Source organism: Cydia pomonella, chromosome 23 (genome assembly GCF_033807575.1).
Source record: "Cydia pomonella isolate Wapato2018A chromosome 23, ilCydPomo1, whole genome shotgun sequence".
Classification (NCBI taxonomy): Eukaryota; Metazoa; Arthropoda; class Insecta; order Lepidoptera; family Tortricidae; genus Cydia; species Cydia pomonella.
Genome location: NC_084725.1, coordinates 13,394,090 through 13,411,522, shown reverse-complemented (window position 1 = coordinate 13,411,522; position 17,433 = coordinate 13,394,090). Strand labels below are relative to the sequence as shown.

Below are 17,433 nucleotides of genomic sequence, written 5' to 3'. Positions count from 1 at the left end.
TTTAATGCATGTTAATTATAAGATATAATGTTTTGAAAAGGTACCCTCATCCTTGAGGGGGGATTTAAATCTTCTCGTGTCAGAGGTGTAGGGTTAGAGCCGGTGTAGCTTTATTTGACGTTCATAAGCGCATTGTAATATGCCTACTTGAATAATAACTAAAAGGGTTTTTCTTCCGTGCTAGGAGAAATTAAAGTTGAACTTTTCAGTTTTGGATACAATTTATTTTGGCACTACTATATTTTATGCCTAAAATAAATGAAAAGCAGTAGGTATGTATGTGCACATGGTAGCAAAATGATTCCCACCATGGGCGTTAACACATGAATATGTTACTACGCTCAGAATTCTATTTTAGAATACCTCGCTACTCTCGGGATTATATTATTCGTTCAGGATTCAATGTACACCCTCGCCGTAAATATGTCATTTTGCTGCCTGATAACACAATCAACTATTATTTATTGTGGAATTTTCCGAAATATCCGAGAAATTTTCCATGTTTTTGGAATGTTTCCGCAATTTGCACATCTGTATTCTGTATGTACTCGTACGTCATTCCAGTATATAGCTTATAAAACGACTCATAGCCTGTGCATAAAGTGACAGGGGTATACGGATAAAAAAAAAGTTCCCCCATTCATTATTTTAAAATTATGGCTTCAGTCCCGTGGGATTATTTCGCGGTGGTCTTAGCTGTTTCGTACAAATCCACCAGTTTGAAGAGTATCAGCTCTTTTCCAAAATGATTTTAGGGGTTTTAGGCGTTGCGAAAAAATGTTAAACTCGCGTCAGGGGTCACGTGACCGTCAGACTGAAAATTCGTAAGACGGACACGTGACATCATGGTGACGTGCAAATTGAATGTCATCGAAGTCTGGTAACTTTTGAAAAATCGTATCTGATTCAAGTGTGACATTTTATTTTCTTTATAATCAAAGTGCTGTCATAACGGTTAAAGAGGTTTAATCTTTGTTAATTGTGTTGTATTGTATCTAGATGTTGTTGGGTGATTGTAGATAATCAAATTTTTCCTCTCTCTCTCTTTTTATAAAACTGCTACTCAATTTCTCCAAACTATCAAAAATGCACAACGTTAATATTCAAGTTTTCACATCTGCCGGCACTCCCGGAGTGAAACCAAATTTTTTTTTAATTTTCTAATAAACACCGTGGATTTGATGTATGACCGAATAAAATGTCTAACGTATCAAATTTTGCGACAAAGGTAACTTTGATAAACATCAGCAACACTTTAAAATGTCAGCTATGGATTTATATACATTACTTACCTAACTAATAAACTGTCTAGGTTATGTTTAAACAAGATTTGATACTTCTGTCAACAAATGTCTGAATGGCAAATAAAGATGAGGCTACAAAAAACAGGTGTTTTTACAGGTGTTAAAAATGTTAACTTTACTTTCAATTAAAAATGGTCTTTAAGATAAATAAAAAATGGAATACATCAGAGTTAGAGCGAAACATAATGTATCTCTCTCAAATACTGACCAGTACCCCACTGCTGCAGCACAGATACACTTAAGAACAATGATAACCAGTCATTTTATATGACGTATTCCATACTTAGGATCGAAACCTCTAAAGGGAAATGTACTTTATCCGAAGATTAATGCTTAATATTCGGATTTGGAAAAAAGTGCATAGTTTCCCAGTAACTCACCTATTTCTATATCAAAATATTCAATGTTCATTTTCGATCATTCAAACACAAAGTCCTTCACAGTATCAGGTCAAGAACCAATTTTCTAATATGTCAATCAAACTACAATGGCGGTCACGTGTGCACCCACAATAGTGTTTAGAATGGTACAATAGTCTTACTTGCTTCGAATTATCATAAAACATCATCTCTGTAATAATATATGTTGTACTTGGACATGCTCCAAGACAAAAACAACGATACTAATACATGTAAAAGAATTTTAGCAACATTCTTATGTTATATGTTTGCATTAACGTGAAGTGTAGCCACATACTCTGCTTCCGGTGTAGATAACGTAACAATGACAGATATATGTATGAAAATCTATTAAAATATTACTACTGTAGGTACTGAATTTCATATGACAGTGTTGCATTTAGTGCCCGTAAATTGAGTTCACTTTGAATTCGTTACAATGGTTAAAGACCCGTTAATTTACCTAGCTTCGAAATTCAAATAAAATAAAAGAACAATGCTAACAAACGTTGACGCAAGAATTACTAATTAACTGTCTACAACACAGAAAAAATCGAGCTACACATTCGCAGAAAACTGACTTGAAACAATTATGTATAATAAAAACATTGTGTTGAGTTCATTTTAGTGCGTCAAGGATGAAAAGCTGAGCCGATGCCAGGAGTTTATTTCTGAATTGTCGGCGACGAACTTACCGAGAAACTCAGGTAATCACACACTTCACATACACAGAAACGGCGCACACGTCTGCCTCGTATCGCGGTCAGGTAACAACTGAAATGATTGCAAGTCAAGTCCACGATCGCACACATGTAGAGGCAAAAAAACATGAAGCCATACAAGCGCCATGCCAGCAAACCATTATAAGAGGGATTTGTGCTGTTGAAGTCGGCAATGAAACTAAAGGTCTAGTTATAATAGACTGAATGTTAGTGTCGAGTATTTTTTTATGAATTACCAACGACGTACGCAGATGAATGACGCGTTCGCGAAAACTAAACGCCATTTTTTATTACGTAATCTATGGTGCAATTAGGTTATGTTAGAAATGGTCTCTGAATGAGAGTAATTATAATTTTGAAAGTATCGACCCAGTTAGCGTGACATGTGCTGAATTTGAGTAACAATGAGATGTTTTAACTTTTGAAAGAGTAATTATAAGAAGAAAGCATGTGTCAGGGTCTCGGTATACGTGTGGTTTAGCCGGTATTGACTGTAATGTACTGCAATTAGTTCAGATGGCTTGATTGTGAAGACGTTCTAGTTGCAATTTCAAATAATATATTTCGTATTGACAAACAGGTCGAATTTGGAGCAATGGTTCCTTATGGTTGGGGAGCCCAAGGGATTTTTGTTTTTTATTTTTATACTAGTGGCAAACCAGCATACGGCCCGCCTGGTCGTAAGCAGTCTCCTTAGCCTATGTACGTCTGCAACTCCGGAGCAGTTACATGCGGGTTGCCCTAACATCCGTACCCTTGTTGAGCTCTGACAACCTTATTCACCGGCAGGAACCCAACACTGTGAGTATGGTCTAGTGTTATTTGGCTGCGGTTTTCTGTAAGGTGGATGTACTGCCCCAGTTGGACTCTGCTCCAGATCTGGAATGACATCCGCTGTGCTGTGCCCTACCACACAAAGCGAGGTGACATTCATAATGCCCATACTTTTGGATGTAGTTTGAGGACAACCCGGGTCCGATTATGACTCATTGTCACTCATTTTATCAAGGAAAGTGACAGGTACAACGGTGATATCAACTCCGACGCAGTAATGTTACAACAGTAATGTAGCTGCAGTTCACATCGGAATGTCACCCTTACGTACAGAAGTGCGAGTTACGGAGAGTTCATTAACCTTTTTCAAGGTTGTACCAATCTAGAAGGTAGTTCCGAAAAGTCCAAATATATTCCAAATAGTTTTGGTGCTCCATTTGAAGGTGAGTCACATTTCCCTACAATCTAATTTGAACCTTAAATCAGAGTACTAAGGTTGACTTTACTGACACGTATGTGGACCACGAATCGTACTGTCTGGAAAAAGGGCTAAAAAGTTGGAAAATTTACAAGAGATAAAGGAAGTTTCAATTTTTGAATGAGCAAAGTCCAATTTTTAGTAGCTTAGTCTACTAATTCTTAGTATTTTTCTGTATTTAACAATGTAAAAATAGAGACGACACGAGGGCAACGCACCAAGAAACGAGGCCACCTGAACCTCGTCATGATTTTTTACGCGGCTTTAAACGCTAGCGAGTGCGTCAACTAAAACTCAGTGCATCTCGCTTGCACCAATGTCAGTACGAGGGAGATGCAATTGTGAGTTAGTTTACTCAGTCGCTAGCGAATATGTCAGCGTTGACACGTGGCAATAAGGATACTTAATTATCAAATAATTATCACCTACACCGAGAATGATAATTAAATGTGAATGCCTTTTATTCAACACGTTTGTATACGTATATCAAGGTTCCTGAAGACGCGGTACAGTTAGACCAAGATAAGGTGGCAGCGATTTTGATGATGGTCGACGACCTTTTTAGGGTTCCGTACCAAAAAGGTACCTACAAAAGCAACCCTTATGTTGCGACTCTGTCCGTCCGTCCGTCTATCTGTCTGTCACATCGCTAAATATCTCGGGAACCACTTAAGCTATCGATTTGAAATTTGGAATAATTATAAACAACGCTAACCCAGACTCACAGAAAGTATTATTATTTTTTATTTTTTTAATATGTATTGGAAATGTCCAATTTAACCAACTTTGTGTGTGTTTATTACACTTGAAATTTCTATGAGATTACATTAAAGACACCTTTTTTTTTTCAAATAAAAAAACAATTTTTGAAATCGGTTCACATGATAGAGAATTATCGGCGAAAAACCAACATACAATTATACTTAGTATAGGTACTTCTGATCAAGTCTTTCGCCTTTATTTACACGAGATAATTAAAAGGTTTTTTACGGAACCCTCGGTGCGCGAGTAAAACGAACTCGACAGTTTTTTTAAATATCGCGTTATGGATATTAAATAATCTCAATTGACCGAACGAAAGCGAAGGTCTTCGTTTTAGCTTGGGGCAAAAATGCTTTCGTATATCCGGCTATTTTCCTCTAAAGGTGGCATTTCGAAACCGATTCTCGTGAAATTTTGTGAGTGGGTTTGATAGTTTATAACCTACATATTTTTTTTGCCAAATGTTCATAATGGCATAACTGCCACAAAGGACTTAAGCGCCATTACGATATAAGTATCAAATATTTCCAGTACAGCTTTAATACTTTCCGTGGAATGTACAAAAGGATCATAGCATCTGCATGACTTTCAATTTGAATAACTAGATTTCTCAATTTGAATAACTAGGTTTCTCAATTTGAATAACTAGATTTCTCAATTTGAATAAAATCGTAACATGCGGTACAAAAATAAATTACAATTGCCATCCTCACGGCTTAAGCTGCACTCGGCTGGACCTCTTGTAATGTCCATAAAAATTTATAATTCATTACCAGAAAGTTTGAAAGACGAAAAATCTGAGACTACCTTTATTAGAAAACTAAAAGAGCTACTGATTTCTAAAAATTACTACTCCTTAAATGATTTTTTAAATAATAAGTTTTAAAAATATAGTTAATGTACATAAAATAATATTAGATTACATAGTGCCTTTCTCCATATTTGCTGCGCCCAACAAGGTACATAATGTGAGAACATAGAATTAAGATTACCACCTGTATTTAACCATTATGTGCAATAAATGTATTGAGTATTGAGTATTAACTAGATTTCTCAATTTGAATAACTAGGTTTCTCAATCATTTCCACTTGCGGCTACATTAACTACAAACGTAAGGGTAACATCCGAATGTGCAGTTGCACTACTGTTACGACATTACTGCGGCGGAGTTGATGCCGCCGATGTATCTTTCGATTTCCTTGAGAAAATGGTGGCAGTAATGCCACAGTATAAATAAATGTCTTTTTAGACCAGTAGTCCAACATCGAACATTTTTTAATTCTCGTTCGAAATTCAAAATCTCGCACGCAGGGCTGTACCAAGGCATTTTTTTTATACCACTACGGTGGCAAACAAGCATACGGCCCGCCTAATGGTAAGCAGTCACCGTAGCCTATGGACGCCTGAAACACCAGAGGTATTACATGCGTGTTGCCGACCCCTTATTTATTTCTTGATTATTTTAATTCCGGTACAGGCATAGAATGTAAGTACAATATATTATATGTATACATATAATAGGCACCTATCTATGGTCATTATATAACGTGTTGCATAAAAACTGACGATATATTTGAGAACATAATTAATATCACATTCCGACAAGGAAAAAGTAAAAAGAAATATTTTAGCGTCGATTCAAAAACCCGACTGCACCACTTGGCGAATATAAAAACAAAAAATAATTATATATAAAATAAAAATACCATAACTAATATTTGCCCGCCAGCGACGGTCCGCCCCTTAGCAAACATGCTTAAACTGTCATAATTTATTTTATTTGATTTAATGTTAATTTTGACGTGTAATATGTAGTGATATTATTAGTAAATGAGTATGGGTATGAGTCTATATCGGTGATGCCGAATTCATTTATTTGCAAAGTACACCTTTGCAAAGTAAAAACAAATAAAATAAAGAATTCAATAAATAAAAAGTTATTAACCTTATGTAGACGTCGCTGAAGCATAAGCCCCAATAATGAGTCAATTTTCTTTCTATTCAGTATTTATTTAATATGTATGGCTTCAGGATTCTATAAATAATATACAATAAACATGTAAATTTTCCACATCATTGATTGTATTAATGATAATATGTACTTGTAAACAATTTTATATATATATTTTTTCATATAACCCATTCCGCATTATTATAATTAATATTATCATCATCTTCCTCGCGTTGTACCGGCATTTTACCACAGGTCATGGGAGCCTGGGGTCCGCTTGGCAACTAATCCCAAGAATTGGCGTAGACACTTGTTTTTACGAAAGCGACTGCCATCTGACCTTCCAACCCAGAGGGTAAACTAGGCCTTATTGGGATTAGTCGGGTTTCCTCACGAGGTTTTCCTTCACCGAAAACATCAAGTGATATATCGTACATAAGTACCGAAAAACTCATTGGTACGAGCCGGGGTTTGAACCAGCGACCTCCGAATCGCATGTCGCACGCGCTTACCGCTAAGCCACCAGCGCTTCCCGAACTATTATAACAATGAACAAAATTTCTATAAGGATCTTCAGGAATTACATAAAAACAAATCTATTTAAAGACTCCGGAAAGCTGAAATCAGTTTTTTTGAGATAACTAATACATACAAATCACTGATATCACATATCATATCAGATAACGAGCATAGATAACACCTGTTTTGGGCATGACAACGATACTGGAATGAAAAACTTTGATTATTTGGATACCGATCCAAATATTCCAAACTCTAAACGAATTTTTCACATTAGCAGCTCGAATAAGGATACTTTGTTGCTTAAAAACAGTGAGCAGCATGTGATTTTGCTCACTGAGTGAGACTCAATGTCATTCAAGTGACCTTTATATTCGAATCTAATTTTTTATACTACGTCGGTGGCAATCAAGCATACGGCCCGCCTGATGGTAAGCAGTCTCCGTAGCCTATGCCCATGCACCTACGCGTATGTATGTGTGTGTAATAACACTAGACTCTACTCATAGTGTTGTTTTCCTGCCAGTAAGTAAGGTTGCCAGAGTTGTCATTGTCAATGTGCGGGGCCTAATACAAGTCCGAAATACTTGGATTCTATTCGTTCTCTCCCTTACGTCGTTTGCTCTCTTGTTGTACAAACAACTATTTTCTGAATGTTATTACCTTATAAATAATGCACGAGTCATGTTAGCATATGATTTGTATAACTATCCAAATAAGTAAGACAATTATTCTGAGTGTTTTATTAAATCTTATAAATTATACATCAGACGCGCGTTAGTTAGAACATATCACCCAAAGATTAAAGAGGCCGAATAAATAAATATTAATTAAATATTATAAGGACAATCTTACAGAAATCTACCTAGTCCCACAGGAATCTTCTCTATTCAGGCAGCTCGCCTTTGGAATAGTCTCCCTGTGTATGTATGTGTAGACGAATATATAGTCAGGTATTTGTTTTACAAGGCGTCAAAGTTGTTATTGAACCGCTCGTGCTAAAATTGATACCCGAGCAAGCGAAAGATTCCAAAATTGTACAACGAGCATAGCGAGTGGTTCGAGAAGTGGAATTTTGAGCGTTGCGAGGGTTTCAAGGCACGCGGGTTAAACAAACTTTGCCTCCGTGTAAAAGACAATTTTTTTACCACACCAACGCGAGAAAAATAGGTAGGTACTGACTATGCAATACCAAAAAAAAAAACTCGAAATCAGCATTCAAAAGCCACTCCTTCCAGATAACATAAGGAAACATTCCAATTTTTTTTCATCTGATTACTTTTGCCCCACATGTGGATAAAATGCAACTATCTCATTCGTTTTTGAACAATAATGAAGGCCTTTACCAGTTGGTGCGTGGTGAAAAATATAATACATATATATAGCAGTCGTTTAGATCTAGGTATGTGCTTAGAATAAATACCCGTAGTCGCACAACTGATATACGTAAGTGCATAGCACGTGTTCGGGGCACGAGACCGTGTCATGTGCAGGTAAGTAGGTACTACTCTCCGGTGGCGTGTGTTTCAAGGTATTAGGATTGTTACAGCGAAATCACTGAGACAACCGAGGCAAAAAACACGTCTTTTTTTCATTACACTTGCTCTTTTTTAGGGTTCCGTACCTTGAAAGGAAAAAACGGAACCCGTATAGTATCACTTTGTAGTTCGTCCGTCCGTCTGTCTGTCTGTCTGTCAAGACCCATTTTCTCAGGAACGCATGGAGGTATCGAGCTAGAATTTATATCAAATACTCAGGTCTACGGTCCCTTGGAGCTGTGAAAAAATCAAACTTCTAAGCCAACGCAATCAAAAGATACAGCCGTTTATGCCGCAAATTTTCATCACTCGCAAGGGAATCAAAACCTACTAGGGTACTTACTTCCCGTGAACTCAAAATGTTGATATTTGGTACAGTCAGCATCAAAAGTAGCGGATGAAACAACGCGCCAAAATTATCTGATACAAATACAAATGTTTATTTCTTAGAATATGGTACAAAGATGGTCAATTCATAATAAGCGCGTCATATTCTGCCTCTATCGGCGTAGAAATATTATAAATTAGGTTGCTATACTTATATAAAATTATTGCTAACATGCATAACTATATATTATAATATTTACAGATCCAGTATTTATAACTCTTATAATTACCTACCTAAGTATTGGCACAATACAATAGTAGTTCAGGCAGGTTTCAGTTACAATACAGCTTATGCAGAAATTTAACTTATATTACAACATTAAAATAATAAGTTTATTAATAATTAAGGAACTCATTAATGGAATAAAAACACTTTTCAAGTAACCAATTAAACATTTTTTTCTGAAAGTTATTTATATCTAGTGACTTTATGTCATTTGGAATCTTATTATATAATTTAATTGCCATGATATATACATTTTTCCTAAATATGTTCACTCTTTGTCTAGGGACATACAGTTTGTCTGGATACCTGCCGTTTGTTTTATTATGAACGGCATCATGCAGAGGAAACAGGTCTGGGTGTTTTCTGACAAATTTAGCAACCTCATATATATACAAGCAGGGCAGCGGAAGAATTTTTAGCTCCTTGAATATTGGTCTGCAGTGGGCTAAATATTGGGCACCAGATACAGCTCGAATACACTTTTTCTGAGTGATGAATGCTCTCTGTATATCAACTGAATTGCCCCAAATTATCAGTCCGTAGCGTAACACAGATGATACATATCCATGATACGCAGAGAGAGCGGCCTCTTTAGATGTTACAATTCTAAGTTTTCGTAGCGCAAACACAAATCTGTCTAATCTGCTGCATATGTTATCGATGTGTAATTTCCAGTTTAGATGCTCGTCTATTGTCAAACCAAGGAAGGAGGCTGAGTCGACTGTATTTATTAGATTGGAATTTAAATTGATTTTGAGATCTAGATTTGGAGAATTATAGTTCTGAAAATGTATTATTTTAGTTTTGTCTGCGTTCAGTTTGAGTTTATTATCCTCTAGCCATTTAATTCCGTATAACTTTTCAAAAATTTCAATAATATTCAAAAATTCGCGGTCAAAAATATATCTTTTACAGTCTTAGTTGTTCTATATTAAAGACATCACTTTTTGTTAAGCTGTTACAGAATGGTAGATACTTATGAAGCGTTATTTGATCCGCTACTTTTGATGCTGACTGTACTACGCGCGCGGTGCGCGAGTCCGACTTGCACTTGGCCGGTTTTTATATCCCGTTTTGTTTTCGCGACTCGTAACATGAAAGGTAATAAGTAAAAAGTTATCTTGAATTGCAAACTAAGTAATAAGTAGTTCGCCCAGAACTGAGAACTCGCGGTTCGCCAAAACCTATATAGAGCCATTAAATTTGTTGCACCTACTTAGTCGGCAATTGATAGATTTAAGTCACCATAGAGATTAAAATAAACTGTAACTGAGGTAAGCCGTAATGTTTCTTATAATATTAACTACTTATATTATGTTTTGGAAAGCGAGAGGGGAGGCCTTTTCCCAGCAGTGGGACACACAAATAGGCTAATAAAAAAATATTATGTTTATTTTATTCCGTTTTTATCTAGCCAATAATTTTAAAATTGTAAATTAAATAAAATTGATATCACACTCGACCATAATTTCTCGCAACAAGATGACCAGAATAGAAAGACCCCTCACAAATAGCTTTTTGGCCTTCTAGGGAGCGGCGGCCGTTATTTTATCCGAGAGGTAATTTTTTTGATGGCTGGTTGGGTTGCCTTACTTTGGAATGTATAGCCATCTTCTCTTTCGCACTCATTGCATCTAGGCTCTTGTGTAGCTCCATAACCCCTGGATCGAGCCTGCTCATAATATAATGAATAAAATATAATGCCCTCAACAATACGCTTACCTGATTTCATTCAAATTAGAACAAATTTACTAAAGTTATTGCGTAAGAAACTATTGTCTGATAGTTCAGTTATAAAACAACTGACTTGAGAGGGAAGTGCCGGGACGTGCCGCTAGCCAGCCGCGTGTTCCAAATTGAATGTAAGAACGTCGCTTCACTTCGCTCACTGTACGATCTTTTGTATAAACGTAACCAGTTTTGGACTTCTGTGTAATCGCATTAACCCGCTTGAATGAAGCAAAATATGGTACTGGGCTGGATAACAAAAAGCTTGACAATAACATCTTATCTTATCTTACATTTATAACAGTTTATCTGGTTACGTCTATCGTGTTATAAACAAACTCGGCCAAGAGCATGTCGGGCCATACTCAGTGTAGGGTTCCGTAGTTACTATTCTGTCAGAAAAGGTTAAACGGGGGCTATTGGTAAGTATCATACATTACAAGCATAAAAGAGTCTCGCAGCACTTTGTACCTCTTTTTACTCAGGAAATAAGACTTTTTGCAATAACTCAAACGGCTGGACCGATCATGTTCTCTATTTTCTTTGAAAGTATATTTATTAAGCTTCTGTTTTACGATTATTTTCATATTTTTAGACCCACGGTTCAAAAGTTTTGGGGGGTAGTTCACTATGGAACCCTATAAATGTGACGTTTCAATTAGAAGGTACCACATTGTTGTTGATAAGGTTTCATGTTGAGGCATTATGGAAATAGCGCCTTATTGACAACCGAAAACAAGTACCCTTTAGGTTGGAAACGCCACAAATAATAGACGCAATCACATAATATTCCAAATTCAAAATGTCACTTGCCACAGACATTTACAGTGATAAACAATGCTACAAGTACTTTTAATTTACTAAATTGTTTGGGTTTCCTGTCGCTTTGTAGACCCTGCATGTTTTTTATAGTTTTTATAGCGATTACACAATGGCCATTCATTTTATTCTAAGGGCTCCTCTACACGATGGCCCAGCGTAGGCCAGTCCAAGGGACACAGCTATGCGGTGAAATGAGATAGCAATATCACTTGCTCCCTCTAACGCATAAATGCGTCCCTAGGACTGGCCTACGCTGGGCCATCGTGTAGAGTCGCTATAATGTGGAGGAACTTGCATTAACATTAAATAGAGCATTTTCCTGTCTCATTCACTTTATAAATAAAAAACCGGACAAGTGCGAGTCGGACTCGCCCATCGAGGGTTCCGTACTTTTTAGTATTTGTTGTTATAGCGGCAACATAAATACATCATCTGTGAAAATTTCAACTGTCCAGCTATCACGGTTCATGAGATACAGCCTGGTGACAAACGGACGGACGGATGGACGGACGGACAGCAGAGTCTTAGTAATAGGGTCCCGTTTTACCTTTTGGGTACGGAACCCTAAAATATATGACTGACAGTATTTTAATGCAATGTATAAAGTGAAGGTAAACATGTACCTCAGCGACTGTAGCACGCTCGCATTGTTATCACTTGTCACTATGCCTGTCATTTTCGCACATACATACTTGTTAGAACGTGACAGGCATAGTGATAAGTGATAAAAATGTGAGCTTGATACAGCCGCAGACTAGATAGGATAGATGATAGAACCAATAGTATAACTAGGAAATAAATCAAAATATTTTATTAAAAAGTGAAGTGGGCGCCTGGTGCGGAGGCAGAAAACGCTGGCTCGATTCCAGCTTCTAGCTTATTCTTTCGTATATGACATCTACTTATTTTAAGTTTATAAGACAAATAATACTTTGTATTTTAGCAAATATTACATCCCTACGCCTAAAAACCCTAGTAGTAGTAGCCTAGCAAACCGGAATTAGTACGTTCGAATCCTAACTCACACCTACTCATAAGTTTCTCCGAGTTCAAATACCAATTCTTCGGTAAAGGAGATCGAGAGGAAACCGAACTAAGCGTATACGCAACTAAGTTCGGTTCGGTATAATCAAGAAAACGTATTGAAATAACAAAGGGATAATCATAAAATAAGTTTATTGCTCAGGCAATCAGAAAACCAGTATCAATCAGCATTTCATAACCCATTAAAGGCCATGGAATGTTCGTAACTGCAAATCCAACTCACACATGGACGGCGGCCATGACAGGTTGCCGAGCCTCTGGAATCCGGACCGCTGATTGGTCGAGAGCACCGCGCCTCCGTGACGTCACGTGCGCCGGCGCAACTGGTGGCGGAAAGCGGGCGGCGTGAGTTAGAAGAGGCAGCGTAAAGCGGAAAACTTATTGAAGGTTTTTCTGTTTAAAGAGGGCGAATAAGCACGCCAGATGTAGCTCACTGACATTAAGATTAAGCGCGGGAGCTTAGCAAGACCTTATTTAACTTAGATCTAAAAACATAGCAGCGTTACTGTTTTAACGCACGTGGTTCAACGCCTGTGTATGTATAACGGGAAGTGCTCCGAGGAATTGTTCGGATTGATCCCTGCTGCTTCTTTCCACCATCGCCTTACGCTACATTTCCATTCTCACCACTTAGATGGTTGGCAGTCCTCAACTGTGCATTTCTCCAGAAACTTCCTGCCTAGCACAGCTAAACTATGGAATGAACTGTCGCCTGCGGTATTTCCGGACCGATACGACCTTCAAATCAACTTCAATCAAGAAAAGAGCGTGAACGCACTTACAACCATCGATTAGATGTGTGTCTCCTATATCAATAAAATAAAGAAATTGTCAGTGACATTGCCCTCATTAATAATGTTGCAGCGGTGCCTGCTGCATTCGCTATCCAACCGTAAGTAACCTAAGTTAATTGTCCAGTGTGATTTCATTGCTTTGCTTCTTCTTCTCAGTCGTATACTCTTGTCAGAGTAGTCGTGGTCATTGCAGTCGTGGTACGGCCTTTTTCGTTGTTTCCCGCCATGCTTCTATTAGACCGCGAGCCAGGAACAATTTCTATGACCAATCGCCTTCCGGCTGAAAACTCGTGTAGTGGTTAACGGCTAGGTATGATGAACCCTCGTGGACGTCAGCTGCCGCTCCGTTGGTGGGTTGAGGAATGGCAGCCACCGAAATACGTAAAACAAAAAAAATTGTCATCGCCTCCCGTTTGATACTTTGTCAAATGATAGTTCAGATGCTGTTGTTAATAAAAAAAATCGTCAGCCGGTTATATCGCGGTAGTAAGAACATCAGCTGGTCGCATGAATATGTAAAAAATAAGCGCTATACCATTTATGATAGGAAAAACAAATCATGAAACGTTGCATTTCATCAAACGTAATCGCCTAAAAAGCCATCAACGGATTACGCAATTTACACATTACGCATACTTTGCCGCATATAAAATGGAAGGTGCATATTTTTTTATATGTTCATTTTACAGCTGACGGTCGTTCCACCGCGATAAAACCGGCTGACGGTTTTTTAAGTTTAAAATAACATCTAAACTATCATCTGACAAAGTATCAGCCGGGAGGCGATGACTGACGAAATATGCTCCTGGCCCGCGGTCTATATATTTATTGCACGCACAGATTTAAAGGTGACCCGGTGAGTCTTCACTTGGTCTTGTGCCATCCACTGTGCCCTGAACAACCTGCCTCTGCATGGCGTCGTCTCGGCACACTGCACAAATGAATGAGTGGATAACGGATTGAAAGAGCGAATGATAATATTTATATGTGTGACACGAAATAGTTACACACAGGTGATTCAATAAGTGATAATGGTGTTTTAAAAGATATTGTGTTATCGTTTCGCTGTGGTTCCGCAGACTGCGAACTGTCAAATTTTCTTTTTTTTTCGAATTAACGAAAAAACATGTAGTTGTAAAAAAACATGTATTGTGTGCAAACAATGTAACTCTCACTCTCATGAATTCACCTATAATAATAATTCAGCATATATACGTCCCACAGCCAACTGCTGGGCAAGTGGGCACAGACCTCCGCGCGAGAGGACTTCGGCTCTATAGTCCCCACGCCGGTCCAATCGGTTCGGGGACTACACAAGTACACATAGGTACATCTTTGAATTTCTTCGCAGATGTATGTAGGTTTCCTCAGAATATTTCCCTTCACCGAAAAGCTAAAGGTAAATAAAAAATGATTTGGTACAGTTCCGAAAAACTCATTAGTACTAGCCAGGATTTGAACCCGCGACCTTCACCACCATCGCCATTTTTGTTTCCCTTTCACGCCGTAGATATATTATTACAGCAAATGGAACTAATATTAAGTCACGTTCCTGTTTACTTTGAAAACCTTTTCTCTCATTCTTCTAAGCTATCTATCCGACGTAATTTTTCCATGTTTTCTTCTCCATTTCGCTATACCAATTTCCATTTCTGAAAACTCCTTGCAGATATTATTACGGATGTTTTCACACAAACATCGCAATGTCGAACATAGCCGTCATAAAGTGCGCAGTGCGCTGATAAGTCTAGAAGAACCTAGAGCTCTAGATCCAGTTTCATCCAGCCGACCCCTCGTGTTTCACTCCCACGCGTAATTGACAGGCAGCCATTAATTTTGCAATTGATTCTGCACTGCACTCTAGCATTACTACTAGTTATGTGGTTGACATGCTGTGATGCTTATCAAAAATGTTACTTGGTTTACAATGAAAGGAAAAGAAAAACCATGTGTACAAGATATCACAATTAAATAAATTGAACTAACCCTTTACCAAATATGAAGCAACTGCAAAGTTTGTGTAGAGTTAGCTTGGTCCCAGTCTACCTACTCGTATCGTTGGAAGTTTCAAATTTATTTCGTGCAACGAAACACAAGTGGGTAAAAGCATAATAAAACACATAAATAAGAAACTTATAAATAGTAAAAATGCCCTTAGTCATGACGCTAGGGTGCCCAGAAGACTTTCTGCCATCACCACCACCGTCCGGCCAATCAGCCGCATTGCCTATCCAGAGGCGCAATGCGGCCAGTGCAGATACTGCAGATCCGCTGAAACAAATATGGACCAGCCCTCTGGTCACCCGAAGCCTCTATAAGGCGCTTTTCTAACTCCTTATAGGGGCAACTTGCACTAGACACCCACGGCCCCAGGGTTTCAACCCCAAACAGCGCAAATATGTAGCTACAACCAAGGAGACATGCTTGCGACGCTTGAGACTTTCGGCCGAGTTTCAAAGCTGATCGCTTCAACCTGTATCATGGACGGTCAGTTTAGAAAGTGACCGGCCTCGCTACCTGCTGCCTCACGCAAGCCAGCAACTGGTTAGAAAGGGTGCACTTATGCCATGCCATCATAATTAGGGAGGCAGTGCGAATTATAAATCTACTGGAAGATTGATTCATGAGGAAAGCGCGTGCGTTATGACTACTTAAGCCGTTATCGGTGACCATAGCAAAATTGATCTTACCGTAGAGTTAAAGGTTCATACATATAAGTATTTTATTAAGTTATCTACTTATTTTTTTACAGATAGATTCTGTATACTTTATCGCTATGATCAATATTTAATGAAATATGGAAGGAAGAATATGGACAATAAACAAAAGTGTGCGTGTCTGCTCCTCAGCTCCGACGCACGACTGGAGTTTACTCCTTACGAACGATTATAAAATACTTTAACATTATACAATTTAAGATCAAAACTCCGCAAATAAATGATTGTTATCTGTTAACATTAAATAAATAAAGCATTTCCAATTTCATACCGCCGTTGGGATGGGGATGTGCAAGATAAGTTGCGCACGAAACAACTTAATGTATCTAACGTTTGATTTTACTCCCAATAAATTATCATACCCCGGGCTTATACACCGTGTTTTTATTGAATTGCGTTAACTCCGGGGTTTCGGTAAGTACGTTTAAGGAAACTAAATGGCACAGTAAATTTAAAAAAAAAAAATTTTTTTTGTTTTTTTTTTTACAATTTTTATATTTATAAAAAGTAACTAAATGTTGCATATAGCGTTGTTGTAACACGGGCATTACATTTAACTCAACCAAACAATTGAAAACTGTGATATATCAATGTCATTTCTAACATCGATCGTCCGAGATAGTACGTACGTTTAGTAGCAAATGTATGTACTCGCACTAAACACTAATCAATAAGTAAACAGGCCCTAAGGCAAGTGTACACGCTCGTAAGGGCCTTATAATATAAAAATTTATGATTGATTATCTCCGAAATGGAGTTAATTAGAATATCGGTGTCTTTGAGAAAATTACTTAATTTAAGCTCAGGAATGCACCCTCGAAATTAACGCAAATCAAAAAAAACACGGTGTATATGAAAATCGATCCTTAAAGAGTAAACTCCATAAACTCCAATAAGCTCTAAAAAAACTTTCTATAAGAATTACAGATATTATCAACTAACAATTATGTGGACCATTATGTTGTCTATAATAAACAAATTGATTGATTGATTATCATGAAAATAGAATTCTCAATTATCTTTTAAAACTAAAATATCATCATCATCATAGTCGTCGTCGACGGTGACTTCGATGGGTGCTCCGTTCTTTCAAGCTGGAGCATACACTGCCGACACTGGAGTACAAAATAGTTGTGCCATTCTTGAGATCGTTCTTCGTTAAAGGAAACGTTAGTAAACGGAGAATGTTTTCGAGAACGGCACAACTATAGGATTATATAATTCCTGATTTAAACTTTCACAATTTTTACACATTATGATGATATGTT

At 37.6% G+C, this 17,433-nt stretch overlaps 1 protein-coding gene and 1 long non-coding RNA gene across 3 annotated transcripts in view; one reads left to right on the top strand and one right to left on the bottom strand.

Annotated features, from left to right (window-relative positions):
- The window catches only part of LOC133530658 (uncharacterized), a 231,863-nt gene that overhangs the window by 122,239 nt on the left and 92,191 nt on the right, over positions 1-17,433 (top strand). The window lies entirely within an intron of this gene.
- LOC133530616 (trehalase-like) overlaps positions 1-17,433 on the bottom strand; it is a 119,263-nt gene that overhangs the window by 78,729 nt on the left and 23,101 nt on the right. Inside the window, exon 1 of one of the 2 annotated variants that reach the window (XM_061868618.1) lies at positions 2,398-2,541. The exons of the other annotated variant lie outside the window; for it this stretch is intronic. The gene's annotated coding sequence lies outside the window, so the exon portion shown is untranslated. Of the gene's footprint in view, positions 1-2,397; positions 2,542-17,433 lie in introns of those variants that run through there. 2 annotated transcript variants of the gene reach the window in all.